The sequence below is a fragment of the Bos indicus genome, chromosome 10 (genome assembly GCF_029378745.1).
Source record: "Bos indicus isolate NIAB-ARS_2022 breed Sahiwal x Tharparkar chromosome 10, NIAB-ARS_B.indTharparkar_mat_pri_1.0, whole genome shotgun sequence".
Taxonomy (NCBI): domain Eukaryota; kingdom Metazoa; phylum Chordata; class Mammalia; order Artiodactyla; family Bovidae; genus Bos; species Bos indicus.
Genome location: NC_091769.1, coordinates 67,342,375 through 67,356,177, shown reverse-complemented (window position 1 = coordinate 67,356,177; position 13,803 = coordinate 67,342,375). Strand labels below are relative to the sequence as shown.

At 42.5% G+C, this 13,803-nt stretch overlaps 1 long non-coding RNA gene across 1 annotated transcript in view; it reads left to right on the top strand.

Annotated features, from left to right (window-relative positions):
- LOC139185304 (uncharacterized) overlaps window positions 1-13,803 on the top strand; it is an 83,412-nt gene that overhangs the window by 46,482 nt on the left and 23,127 nt on the right. Inside the window, exon 2 of the long non-coding RNA XR_011568923.1 lies at window positions 4,411-4,562. This is a non-coding gene — a long non-coding RNA (uncharacterized lncRNA). The remainder of the gene's footprint in view (window positions 1-4,410; window positions 4,563-13,803) is intronic.

The following is a 13,803-nucleotide window of genomic DNA, read 5'->3' as shown; positions in this document are numbered from 1 at the left end:
TGCAAACTCCTTGTCTTGAAGTTTTATTGGTCTCCCGCGTAAACCAAGCTACTCAGCGTCTTTTCTCCACTGAATTTTCCTACTGAGCTATCCTCATTCTATTACTCTTTATATCTTTGATAAAATATTTAAATAAATAGGTTGCTGACGCCGTCCCCGCTTCCAATACCCTGGATCAGCTGGGGCTGGACCCCAGCACCTGGGATTCTCCAGGCAAGAACACTGGAGTGGGTTGCCATTTCCTTCTCCAATGCATGAAAGTGAAAAGTGAAAGTGAAGTCGATCAGTCGTGTCCGACTCTTAGTGACCCCATGGACTGCAGCCTACCAGGCTCCTCCGTCCATGGGATTTTCCAGGCAAGAGTACTGGAGTGGGGTGCCATTGCCTTCTCCGAAAGAGCTACTGGTACAGCATAAATAATAAAAACAGAAATGCCAAATTTGGAACGCTCCCCCTCATCTACTTCAATTCCCTTTCCTAGATGTAACCTGGTGAATGTGCATTCTTCTAGATCATTTACCAATACTGGCATATGGGAGACTATGGGGGTGAGCATACAGGATTTTTAAAATATATACATGGAATCATGCTTTATGTAGTTGTCTCCAGCTTGCCTTTATCATTTAACATTAAAGTGTAGACCGTTTTCTGTGTTAGTTAACGTAGACCTGCCTCGTTCTTTTTCACGGCTGCATGATAACCCATTGTGTGTAACGATAGCATCATTTAACACATTGTGCCATTGGATGCTTTGCCTGCTTCTCATTTTTCTCTGTGATGACAATGCTGCAGTGAATTCCTTTGGGTCCATGTTGCTGTGTCATCTACTGACTTTGAGTGTTGCCACTGCCAGAAAACTCCTGGCTCCAACTGTTCATACCCCAGGGTATCTCTGCTCCTCCGGGACTCATTTAGACCCTGGAGGAGCACCACCAGGCTCAGTCCTGACCTCTGCTCTCGCCCTGTTGTTTTGCTGCTGTAGTCGCAGTACACCTTATGGCCCAACTTCCAGAGTCCTGACAACCCCACCACATCAAAGTGAAAGTGTTGGTCATTCAGTTTTGTCCAACTCTTTGCAACCCCATGAACTTTAGCCCACCAGGCTCCTCTGTTCATGGAAGTCGCCAGATAAGAATACTGGAGTGGGTTGCCATTCCCTTCTCCAGGAGATCTTCCCAACCCGGGGATTGAACCTGGCTCTGCCGCATTGCAGGTGGATTCTTTACCATCTGAGCCACCAGGGAAGCCCACCACATCATGGAAAGGTGCAAAAAGTACAGCTAGTGTCCCTCTGACTATTGGGAGGGAAAAAGAAGGCCTGCTTCTCCAAATGCAATCAAGCTGGAGGAGGTATCAAAGTGGTTTTTAAGATTTCCACTCTTACCTCCTGAGATGGAGTGAGAGTCCGAAACAGCAGTAATCATCGACATAGGAGACAGAAGCAGCTGAAGTGGTGTGAGAAACTCTCCAAAGCAGCAGAGGGAGCCAGGGTGTGTGCCTGTGTGTGCCTGTGTGTGCCTGTGTGTGTGTGTGTGTGTGTGTGTGGCCCTTGACCAAATGTCCTCGGCCCATGGATGAAGATAGCCAATCCTTGATCTAACATGTTGTTGTACTTTTGTCCTTTAAGATTTTCAAGCCTCCTCATCCTGTTAGAAGCAATAAGGGCTGATGAGAAGCAGGCTGTACTCTGGGAAACAGGAAATCTGGTTCCATTTATGAGTTCATCAGGCCCTGCCGTGGAATTTTGAACAGCTTCAGTTTTCTGCCCTGTGTTTTGTGTTTTGAGACTCTCTTGTCTAGAGGTGCCGTCTGCATCTTTGGGATGCAGGGGTTAGATTTCTTGTTTTGTTTTCCCTGCAAGGTAGTGCTAGTGTTAAAAGTGAGACAGGCAGGGAAGCTTTGCCATTTGGAGATGTTTGCTGTGTTTGACTTACCCTGGTTGCATGTCTCCTTCTTTTTTCACTTTCTGGACACCCAGAATGAACATATGTTTGTAGTAGTGGAGGCTGGGGATGAACTTCCTGTGTGGCAGCCCTCCTGAAATGTATTTTTGCATGCACAAACCCAAAGGCAGATGTTGACCTGCTCTCTCAACCCTTCGAGAACTCTCTGGGGAATGGTGATGTGGTCACTGTTGGAGTAGAGCAACAAACAAGTCTGCTTTAATCAGGGATGAGCCACATTTGAGCACTAGTAAAGTTGCTCATGGAAAAGTTATTTAACTTTTTATATACAGCTTGGTGAATTTGTGCAAATTGACACATCTGTCCCACTCAGATAACTACTACCTAGGCCCAGAAGTAGAACATTATCGGCACTCCAGTGGACCCGTGTCCCCGTCCCAGTTACTAGTAGTGGTTTAACCACTAATGTGTCCGACTCTTTGCAATCCCATGGACTGTAGCCCGCCAGGCTCCTCTGTCCATGGAATCAAGCCCGGGTCTCCTGCATTGCAGGAAGATTCTTTACCATCTGAGCTAACAGGGAAGCCCAAACCTTTCACTATTTTATATTAATTTTGCTGTTTTGAACTTTATATAATTTGTGAAATTTTTTACATTTTGCATAAATCGTGTTCATTTATTCTCATTACCACATGGAATTCATGATAGAAATATACCGCAGTCTACTTATCCATTCTGTGTTGGTTGGAGTTGGGGTTGGTTTCCCTTTGGGGCCAGTTCACGTTATTCTGCTCTGAACAGTATTGCATGTACTTTCGGTGCCTGTGTGCATGCGTTTCTGCTGTATACATTCCTACAAGTGGAATTGCTGGGTCATGGGGTTTGCATACATTCAGCTTTTAATAGACCTTGGAAACAGCAGTGCTGAGGGTTAGGAATGTAGTTTTGATAGGGGACAGAGCACAGGGCTAAGATCAGGCCCCAGGCATCTAGTCCCCTCCCAGGCTTAAATTATATGGAGCCAGAGCAAATCATTCACCCTCTGTGTTTCCTCAGCTGTAAAGTGGAAATAATCAGTACCTGCTCTGTTCCTTGCTGTGGGTGGGAAAGCCCTCTCTGCAAACTCTCAAGTTGCATGAATGGAAGCTGTCATTAACATGGAAGCAGGGGAAGGAGGCTTTTAATTATTAATGAGAACTAAAGAACAACTATACTTATGTGAATTTCCATTTCCAATTAAAAATCCAGAGATTAGATTAACTGCTCTGCTAGGCTGAGTGGTTTTGCCAGAGGGGCCTGTAGTATTATTCTCTCAAACCCAGACACAGAGAGTAACCTCCCAAGCCTGCCTCCTCTGTATCTTACCAGAAGATTCCTTACCTGCTTGGAGGCCCAGTGATTTAGTCGCTAAGTCGTGTCCAACTCTTTGCAACGCCATGGACTGTAGCCCACCAGGCTCCTCTGTTCATTGAATTCTCCAGGCAAGAATACTGGATGGGTTGCCATTTCCTTCTCCAGGGGGTCTTCTCCACCAAGGGATCGAATCGAATCTGGGTCCCCTGCAGTGCAGGTGGATTCTTTACCAACTAAGTCATGGGGTCTTCCCATTTCTTCCTCTCGGTCCCCAAACGCCTCAGCTTCCTCCTTTTCTCTACATCAGCCTGGATTTTCGTTTAGTGTGGTTCTGCCTAACTGCACCAGGGAAGCGAAAGGACATGTGCATTCTATGTCCTCTTGCATTATTGAACCTCAAGTTTGAGTGATGACAGGGAGGTGCTTTGGTCTCACAGTGAAACTAAAAGTTTACAGGCATTTATTCTATCAAGGTGGTGCTATGCTAACTCAGGGGCTGTAAAAAATAATAATTAATTGGAAGTCATGTCAAAACCTCTTCCATCCTATTGGTTCCCAAGCAGATAGTCACACAAGTAGGTGGCAGTGCCCTCTTCTGGCCAAAGCCAGACTTGCATGGCTGTGGCTAAGGGGAGACGCTTGTGACTGGGGTGCGGGGGCTGGTCGTCCACTTGGGAGCAGGCACATCTCAGGGTTAGTCTTGTGATAGTGGATCACATTTGGGAATCCACCCTCCCTTTCCTCTTCAAAAAGGAAAGATCACAACTATGATAGTTAATTTTATGTGTGGTTAACATTTAAATCGGTACTTTTCTACTCTTATAGTGTGAGTGGGCCTTTATCCTTACGAGCAAATACTGAGGTTTCCCAAAGAAATTCTGCTTCATGGCCACAACAAAGAAACTCTGTGTTTCTAGTCTAAAGATTTTAAATTCAATACTACAACATTAAAACTTTTCCCTGAATTTTCAGCCTGCCCTACAAATTCCAGACTTGTCAGAGCCCACAGTGATGTGAGCCAAATCCTTAAAATAAAACTATGTGTGTGTGTGTGTGCACAGTTGACCCTTGAATAATGTGGAGTTTGAAAAGTAAAAGTGTTAGTGGCTCAGTCGTGTCTGATTCTTTGCAACCTCATGCCTGTACCCTCCAGACTCCTCCATCCATGGAATTCTCCAAGCAAAAGTACTGGAGTGGATTGCCGTTTTCTTCTCCAAGGGATCGAACCCAGGTCTCCTACACTGCAGTCAGATTGTTTACTGTCTGAGCCACCAGGGAAGATTAAACCATTATTATGTCACTAAAGTAAGTTCAATAAATCTTGATAAGTATTTGAAACAGCAAAATTATTCTTTAAAGTCCTTAATATGAGGCTTCCATAAAATTTAATCTTCATCATACAACTTATCATCAATCAACAGTTGTTTGCCTTCTGACAATTTAGAAAAACTTTCACAAGATTATTTAATTGGTCAAAATCTGTTATTTTTTTCTTAATAGTGAAACTTTTATACTTGGAATTAGCCAGCTGGACTCAGCTTAGATGATCCCAATTTTGCAGGCAACATCCAAAGCACCACAGGAGCCAGTCAAACGCATGCCTTCTCCTCCCCATTAGGCCTGACCAAGGTGTTGACCTTGGTGTTGACACCGATGTCAGTGTCGTAGAGCTTCTTCACATCCTGTTTCATGTGGTGCCTGTTGGCCTTGACATCCACAAGTGAACACCAGTGAGCTGCTGTCTTCTGTTTCCTTCACAGCTGATTTGGTGGTGAGGGGGAACTTGATGACATAGTGGTCAAGCTTGTTTCTCCTAGGGGCGCTCTTCCAAGGATATTTGGGCTGTCTCCTGAGCTGCAGTGTTTTGGGCCTTAGGAAGGTGAGTTATGTCCAGATCTTTTTTTTGTGTGGCTGTGGGCACCTTTCAACACTGCTTTCTTAGCCTTCGAAGCCTTTGCTTTGGCTTCGGCTTTGGAGCAGCAGGGGCTTGCTTCCTTGCCCTCAGCGCCATCTTCGAGCAGTCAAGATCTGTTTATTTGTTTGTTTTTTTTTTAATTGGAGGATAATTGCTTTACAATGTTGTGTTGATTTCTGACATACATCAACATGAATCAGCCATAGGTGTACATATGTCCCTTACATTTTGAACCTCTCTCCCACCTCCCACCCCTCTCAGTTGTCACAGAGCCCTGAGTTTGAGCTCACTGCATCATATAGCAAATTCCCACCAGCTACTCTCTCAACTCATCCCACCCTCTACTTCACCCACTGTCTCCACAAGTCTGTTCTCTATGTCTGCATCTCTATTCAGTTCAGTTCAGTCACTCAGTCATGTCTGACTCTTTGCAACCCCAGGGACTGCAGCATGCCAGGCTTCCCTGTCCATCACCAACTCCCAGAGCTTGCTCAAACTCATGTCCGTCCGAGTTGGTGATGCCATCCAACCATCTCATCCTCTGTTGTCCCCTTCTCCTCCTGCCTTCAACCTTTTCCAGCATCAAGGTCTTTTCCAGTGGGTCAGTTCTGCACATCCAGTGGCCAAAGTATTGGAGTTTCAGCTTCAGCATCAGTCCTTTCAATGAATATACAGGACTGATTTCCTTTAGGATTGACTGGTTTGATCTCCTTGCAGTACAAGACTCTCAAGAGTCTTCACCAATACCACAGTTCAAAAGCATCCAATTCTCCTGTGCTCAGCTTTCTTTATAGTCCAACTCTCACATCCATACACAACTACTGGAGAAACCATAGCTTTGACTAGACGGACCTTTGTTGGCAAAGTCACGTCTCTGCTTTTTAATATGCTATCTAAGTTGGTCATAGCTTTTCTTCCAAGGAGCAAGCGTCTTTTAATTTCATGGCTGCAGCCACCATCTGCAGCATTTCTCTTGCTGCCCTGCAAAGAGGTTCATCAGTACCATTTTTATAGATTCCATATATATTCTTAATGTATATTTGTTTTTCTCTTTCTGATTTACTTCACTCTGTATAACAGTCTGTAGTTCATCCACCTCATTGAAACTGACTCAAATGTGTTCCTTTTTATGGCTGAGTAATGTTCCATTGTATATATGTACACAGCCTCTTTATCCATTCATCTGTCGATGGACATCTAGGTTGCCTCCATGTCCTAGCTATTGTAAACAGTGCTGCCATGAACACTGAGGTACAAGTGTCTTTTCCAATTATGGTTTTCTCAGGGTTTATGCCCAGTTAGTGGGATTGCTGAGTCATATGGTAGTCTTAATTCTAGTTTTTAAGGAATGCCCATACTGTTCTCCATAGTGGCTGTGTCAGTGTACATTCCCTCAACAGTGCAAGAGGATTCCCTTTTCTCCACACCCTCTCCAGAATTTGTAGATTTTTTGATGATGGCCATTCTGACTGGTAAGACCTGTTTTTAAAGTTAGCCCAATGGTTATATTTAGGTGGAGGGATTTTGATTTATATATATAATATATATATGTATATATATTGTATATATATTTATATACAATATACATATACATATATGTATATATATATGTATATATATTGTGCTTCCTTCAGTGATTCATCAGAAGGACCCATGAGACCTAGTAGCAGGTTATACTCACGAGATTTATGATAGCAAAGGTTCAGAGCAAAAGCATCAGGAGGAAGATATGTATTAATGGGATCCAGAGAGAGTCAACCCAGGCTTCCAATGTCCTTGTCTGAGGTCACACAGGAGTACTCTTTCTCTCACTGTTGACTATGGACTCATCTGTGAACTGTCTTTGCCACTAGAAGCCTTATGAATCTCAGAGTCCAAAGTTTTTATGGGAGCTGGTCACATAGGTATATCCTGTTATGCAACCAACCATGACAAGGCAAACTCAGGACCCTAACAATGAAACCAGGTGCAGACTGTCGATTTTTATGTTTGTGCAAAGCAACCTGACAAGCAGGTAATGATATGGTCCATTGCTCCAGGTGTATATAACACACCCATCAATCACTAACAGAAAGAACACTCTAAGGCCACATTCCCAGTGGTTGGGTAAGGGTTAATCACGGGTCCCTTGAATACAGGTAGTGAGTAGGCAACCAGACCTGCTGAGTTAACTCTTTCCTCACAGTCTGTATTTCCTTAAATGTCTATGATTAACCTCTATTATTTAATCAGAAAAGTAACTATTAATATAAAGGCATCCATAGTTAATGATTTTCCTTTTTAGTCATTTAATGATGCTGCTTTGAGATCTCAGTACCTTTCCCTGTAGTCAGCAGAGCTGCTGAGAGAAGTAAAGTTACCCTACTAGACACTTCCTGGATGGCCAGCAAAGCCTTCATACTCTGGGTAAACCATAATAACAGGCTGGGACAGAGCACAGGAGACCTAGAGGGAACCACAGCAATACCTAGTTCAACTTCCCCACCTTAGAGATGAGGCAGTGGGAATACTAAGCAATGAAAGGATTCGCCCAAGGTTCTAATCTTAGGTCTTTCAATTAAAAACCTATCTTCATATTCCTGAAATGGGAAAAGGCCATGTTTGATCAGTTGCTTCCAATTAACTTGGGCAGAACTGAAGGAGCCCTGCCTGAACTAATTGTGTATGGTCCAGTCTCCTTTGGTCTACATAGAGGCTTCCCATCCTTTCCCACCAGCCCCTCCCTTCTCCAGTGGCCCTACAGAAGCACCAGGACTCTGTATCTAGAGCCTTGCCCATGTTATTGGGCCGGTGGTCTGGCTTGGAACCTTGGAAGAGCTTAGTTTCAGCTTTCCTAAAATTTCTCTTTTTTTCCCCGTCAGTGACTCTGCTGTAGTTGGGAGATGGTATCTGTGGTGGCATCTGTCTCTCCGTGAGTGCGTGCTTAGTCACTCAGTCATGTCCAACTCTGACCTCATGGACTATAGCCTGCCAGGCTCCTCTATCCATGGAATACTCCAGGTAGGAATACTGGAGTGGGTTGCCATTTCCTCCTTCAGGGGAATCTTTCCAACCCAGGGATTGAACCTGCGTCTCCTGCATTGGCAGGTGGATTCTTTACCACTGAGCCACCTGGGAAGCCCATCTGCCTCACCACTGGGCTGCAAATTCCTTGAAGGCCTCTTGGAATCATGGTATCCAGAGGGTATGATTGTAGGTAGTGAAGTCAAGTAGAGAAGGCAATGGCACCCCACTCCAGTACTCTTGCCTGGAAAATCCCATGGACGGGGGAGCCTGGTGAGCTGCAGTCTATGGGGTCGCACAGAGTCGGACACGACTGAAGCGACTTAGCAGCAGCAGCAGTGAAGTCAAGGGTTTGAGTTCTGACTTAGCATCTCCTGGTTTATGTAATCTGAGTGAGTTACTTAATGGAAATAATACTGCCTCCCTTATAAAGTTACTGGGAACTAGTAACTTAATTAGCATAATGTTTACCATTCTAAAATGTTCAATGAAAAGTGAAAGTGAAATTGCTCAGTCATGTCCGACTCTTTGTAACCCCATGGACTATAGCCCACCAGGTTCGTCCGTCCATGGGATTTTTCAGGCAAGAATACTGGAGTGGGTTGCCCTTTCCTTCTCCAGGAGATCTTCCCAACTTAGGGATTGAACCTGGGTCTCCCACATTGCAGGCAGATGCTTTACCGTCTGAGCCACCAGGGAAGTCCAAAATGTTCAATCAATGTTGGCTATTATTTTTTTAATAGGTATTACATTTATTTTGGCTCACTCTATTCTCTGATCTTTTTAAACAGTTTTATTGAAGTAATTAAGAGGTAACATACACTGTATATATTTAAAGTATATAATGTTATAAGTTTTAACATGTACACATCTATGAAACCATAATCAAGTTAATGAATAATACATCCATAATCTCCCAGAGTTTCCTTATATCTTTTTTCAATTTAAAATACTTTATTGCTAAAAAATGCTAACGTTCATCTGAGCCTTCAACAAACTGTCATCTTGCTGGTGGAAGGTCTTTCCTTATATCTTTTTGTAATCCATTTATTTGTCCTCAGGCAATCACTACTCTCTTTCTCTGTGGATTAGCTTCCATTCCTTCAGTTCAGTTCAGTCGCTCAGTCATGTCCAACTCTTTGCGACCCCATGAATCACAGCACGCCAGGCCTCCCTGTCCATCACCAACTCCCGGAGTTCACCCAGACTCACATCCATGGAGTCAGTGATACCATCCAGCCATCTCATCCTCTGTCGTCCCCTTCTCCTCCTGCCCCCAGTCCCTCCCAGCATCAGGGTCTTTTCCAATGAGTCAACTCTTCGCATAAGGTGGCCAAAGTACTGGAGTTTCAGCTTTAGCATCATTCCTTCCAAAGAAAGCCCAGGACTGATCTCCTTCAGAATGGACTGGTTGGATCTCCTTGCAGTCCAAGGGACTGTCAAGAGTCTTCTCCAACACCACAGTTCAAAAGCATCAATTCTTCAGCGCTCAGCCTTCTTCACAGTCCAACTCTCACATCCATACATGACCACAGGAAAAACCATAGCCTTGACTAGACAGACCTTTGTTGGCAAAGTAATGTCTTTGCTTTTGAATATGCTATCTAGGTTGGTCATAACTTTTCTTCCAAGAAGTAAGCGTCTTTTAATTTCATGGCTGTAGTCACCATCTGCAGTGATTTTGGAGCCCCCAAAAAATAAAGTCTGACACTGTTTCCACTGTTTCTCCATCTATTTCCCATGAAGTGATGGGACTGGATGCCATGATCTTCGTTTTCTGAATGTGGAGCTTTAAGCCAACTTTTTCATTCTCCTCTTTCACTTTCATCAAGAGGCTTTTGAATTCCTCTTCACTTTCTGCCATAAAGGTGGTGTCATCTGCATATCTGAGGTTATTGACATTTCTCCCAGCAATCCTGATTCCAGCTTGTGCTTCTTCTAGTCCAGCGTTTCTCATGATGTACTCTGCATAGAAGTTAAATAAGCAGGGTGACAATATACAGCCTTGACATACTCCTTTTCCTGTTTGGAACCAGTCTGTTGTTCCATGTCCAGTTCTAACTGTTGCTTCCTGACCTGCATACAGATTTCTCAAGAGGCAGGTCAGGTGGTCTGGTATTCCCATCTCTTTCAAAATTTTCCACAGTTTATTGTGATCCACACAGTCAAAGGCTTTGGCATAGTCAATAAAGCAGAAATAGATGTTTTTCTGGAACTCCCTTGCTTTTTCCATGATCCAGCGGATGTTGGCAATTTGATCTCTGGTTCCTCTGCCTTTTCTAAAACCAGCTTGAACATCAGGAAGTTCACAGTTCACGTATTGCTGAAGCCTGGCTTGGAGAATTTTGAGCATTACTTCACTAGCGTGTGAGATGAGTGCAATTGTGCGGTAGTTTGAGCATTCTTTGGCACTGCCTTTCTTTGGGATTGGAATGAAAACTAACCTTTTCCAGTCCTGTGGCCACTGCTGAGTTTTCCAGATTTGCTGGCATATTGAGTGCAGCACTTTCACAGCATCATCTTTCAGGATTTGAAATAGCTCAACTGGAATTCCATCACCTCCACTAGCTTTGTTCGTAGTGATGCTTTCTAAGGCCCACTGGACTTCACATTCCAGGATGTCTGGCTCTAGGTCAGTGATCACACCATCATGATTATCTGGGTCGTGAAGATCTTTTTTGTACAGTTCTTCTGTGTATTCTTGCCACCTCTTCTTAATATCTTCTGCTTCTGTTAGGTCCATACCATTTCTGTCCTTTATCGAGCCCATCTTTGCATGAGATGTTCCCTTGGTATCTCTAATTTTCTTGAAGAGATCTCTAGTCTTTCCCATTCTGTTGTTTTCCTCTCTTTCTTTGCATTGATTGCTGAAGAAGGCTTTCTTATCTCTTCTTGCTATTCTTTGGAACTCTGCATTCAGATGCTTATATCTTTCCTTTTCTCCTTTGCTTTTTGCTTCTCTTCTTTTAACAGCTTTTGTAAGGCCTCCCCAGACAGCCATTTTGCTTTTTTGCATTTCTTTTCCATGGGGATGGTCTTGATCCCTGTCTCCTGTACAATGTCACGAACCTCATTCCATAGTTCATCAGGCACTCTATCTATCAGATCTAGGCCCTTAAATCTATTTCTCACTTCCACTGTATAATCATAAGGGATTTGATTTAGGTCATACCTGAATGGTCTAGTGGTTTTCCCTACTTTCTTCAATTTAAGTCTGAATTTGGCAATAAGGAGTTCATGGTCTGAGCCACAGTCAGCTCCTGGTCTTGTTTTTGCTGACTGTATAGAGCTTCTCCATCTTTGGCTGCAAAGAATATAATCAAACTGATTTTGGTGTTGACCATCTGGTGATGTCTCTTCTCTTATGTTGTTGGAAGAGGGTGTTTGTTATGACCAGTGCATTTTCTTGGCAAAACTCTATTAGTTTTTGCCCTGCTTCATTCCATATTCCAAGGCCAAATTTGCCTGTTACTCCAGGTGTTTCTTGACTTCCTACTTTTGCATTCCAGTCCCCTATAATCAAAAGGACATCTTTTTTGGGTGTTAGTTCTAAAAGGTCTTGTAGGTCTTCATAGAACCGTTCAGCTTCAGCTTCTTCGGCATTACTGGTTGGGGCATAGACTTGGATTACTGTGATATTGAATGGTTTACAGAGATCATTCTATTGTTTTTGAGATTGCATCCAAGTACTGCATTTTGGACTCTTTTGTTGACCATGATGGCTACTCCATTTGTTCTGAGGGATTCCTGCCTGCAGTAGTAGATATAATGGTCATCTGAGTTAAATTCACCCATTCCAGTCCATTTCAGTTTGCTGATTCCTAGAATGTCGACATTCACTCTTGCCATCTCTTGTTTGACCACTTCCAATTTGCCTTGATTCATGGACCTGACATTCCAGGTTCCTACAATATTGCTCTTTACAGCATCGGACCTTGCTTCTGTCACCAGTCACGTCCACAGCTGGGTATTCTTTTTGCTTTGGCTCCATCCCTTCATTCTTTCTGGAGTTATTTCTCCCCTGATCTACAGTAGCATATTGGGCACCTACTGACCTGGGGAGTTCCTCTTTCAGTATCCTATCATTTTGCCTTTTCATACTGTTCATGGGGTTCTCAAGGCAAGATACTGAAGTGGTTTGCCATTCCCTTCTCCAGTGGACCACATTCTGTCAGACCTCTCCACCATGACCTGCCCATCTTGGGTTGCCCCACGGGCATGGCTTAGTTTCATTCCATTCCTTAGAATTGTATATAACTAAAATCATATAGTGTGTACTATTCTTTTGGGTTCTTTCACTCAGCATCATTTTGAGTTTCATCCAGGCTCTTGAGTGTATCAGTTGCTCAGTAATTCTCCTCTGTTGAATTTATCAAATGCTAAGTAGATATACCACAATTTGTTTATGTGTTCACCTCCTGATGGACATTTGGGTTGTTTCTGGTTTTAAAATATTAGAAATAAAGCTTCTGTGAACATTTGTTTATAAGTCTTTGTATGGGCACATACTTAAATTTCTCCTGGGAGTAGAATGGATAGATCATAAGGTAGGTAAAGATTAATTTTTTTAAAGAAACTGCCAAATTATTTTCCAAGTGTTTGTACATTTTGCGTTCTCCTCAGTAGCATATGAGAGGTCCAGTTGATCCACATCATTGACAACAGTTGGTATGATCAGTCTTTTTAATTTTGGATATTCTAATATCCAAGATTAGATACCACAAAGAGTGGTATCTCTTTGTGATTTTTAATTTTGATTTCCCTAATGACTAATGATGTCAAGTGTTTTAAAGTATGCTTTTTTTTTTTTGCCATCCATGTATCTTTTTGATGAATTATCTGTTCAGATTATTTGCTCAATTTAAAAATTTTTTTATTTTTTAATTCTCTTTTTTTTTTTTTTCTTTTTTAAATCATGAAAGTACGGTAACACATGTACAGGAGACTTGGTATTTGCACTGTTTCATTGGGGTTTTTGTTTTCTTATTTTTGAGTTTTGAGACTTTAAAATTCTTAAAGAAATCCAATTTATTAGTTTTTTTATTTTAGGGATCATGCTTTTGGTATTCTAATCCAAGGTCACAAAGATTTTCTCCTATACTTTCTTCTAGAGGTTTTACAGTTTTACGTTTTACGTTTAAGTCTGCAAATGTTAAGCTAACTTTTGTATATGGTGCGAGACATAAATCAGCATAGTTTTCATCCTCCCTGGTAGCCAGGATTCCAGGACTGTTAGGATAGTCCTTTCTCTACTAAATCACTTTACATGTTTGTTGAAATATCAATTTACCGTATATGTGAGGTCCATTTCCACACTCTGTTTCCCCCCCAGTGATCTATCTTCATGCCAACACTAGACTGTCTTGATTACTGTGTCTTTTCCAAAGTCATTTAGCTATTCTAGGTCTTCTTCATTTTCAAATAAAATTTAGAATAAGTTTGTCAATTTTTACACAAAACCCTGCTGGGGCTTTGAGTAGAATAGCTTTATATGTAAATTCAAGAAGAACTGACATCTTAACAATACTGTCTTCTGGACCATAGAGTATCTACTCGTTTGTTGAGGTCTCCTTTAATTTTTCTTAGCTGTTTTGTACTGATCGTTTTCGGTGTGCAGGACTTGGACTT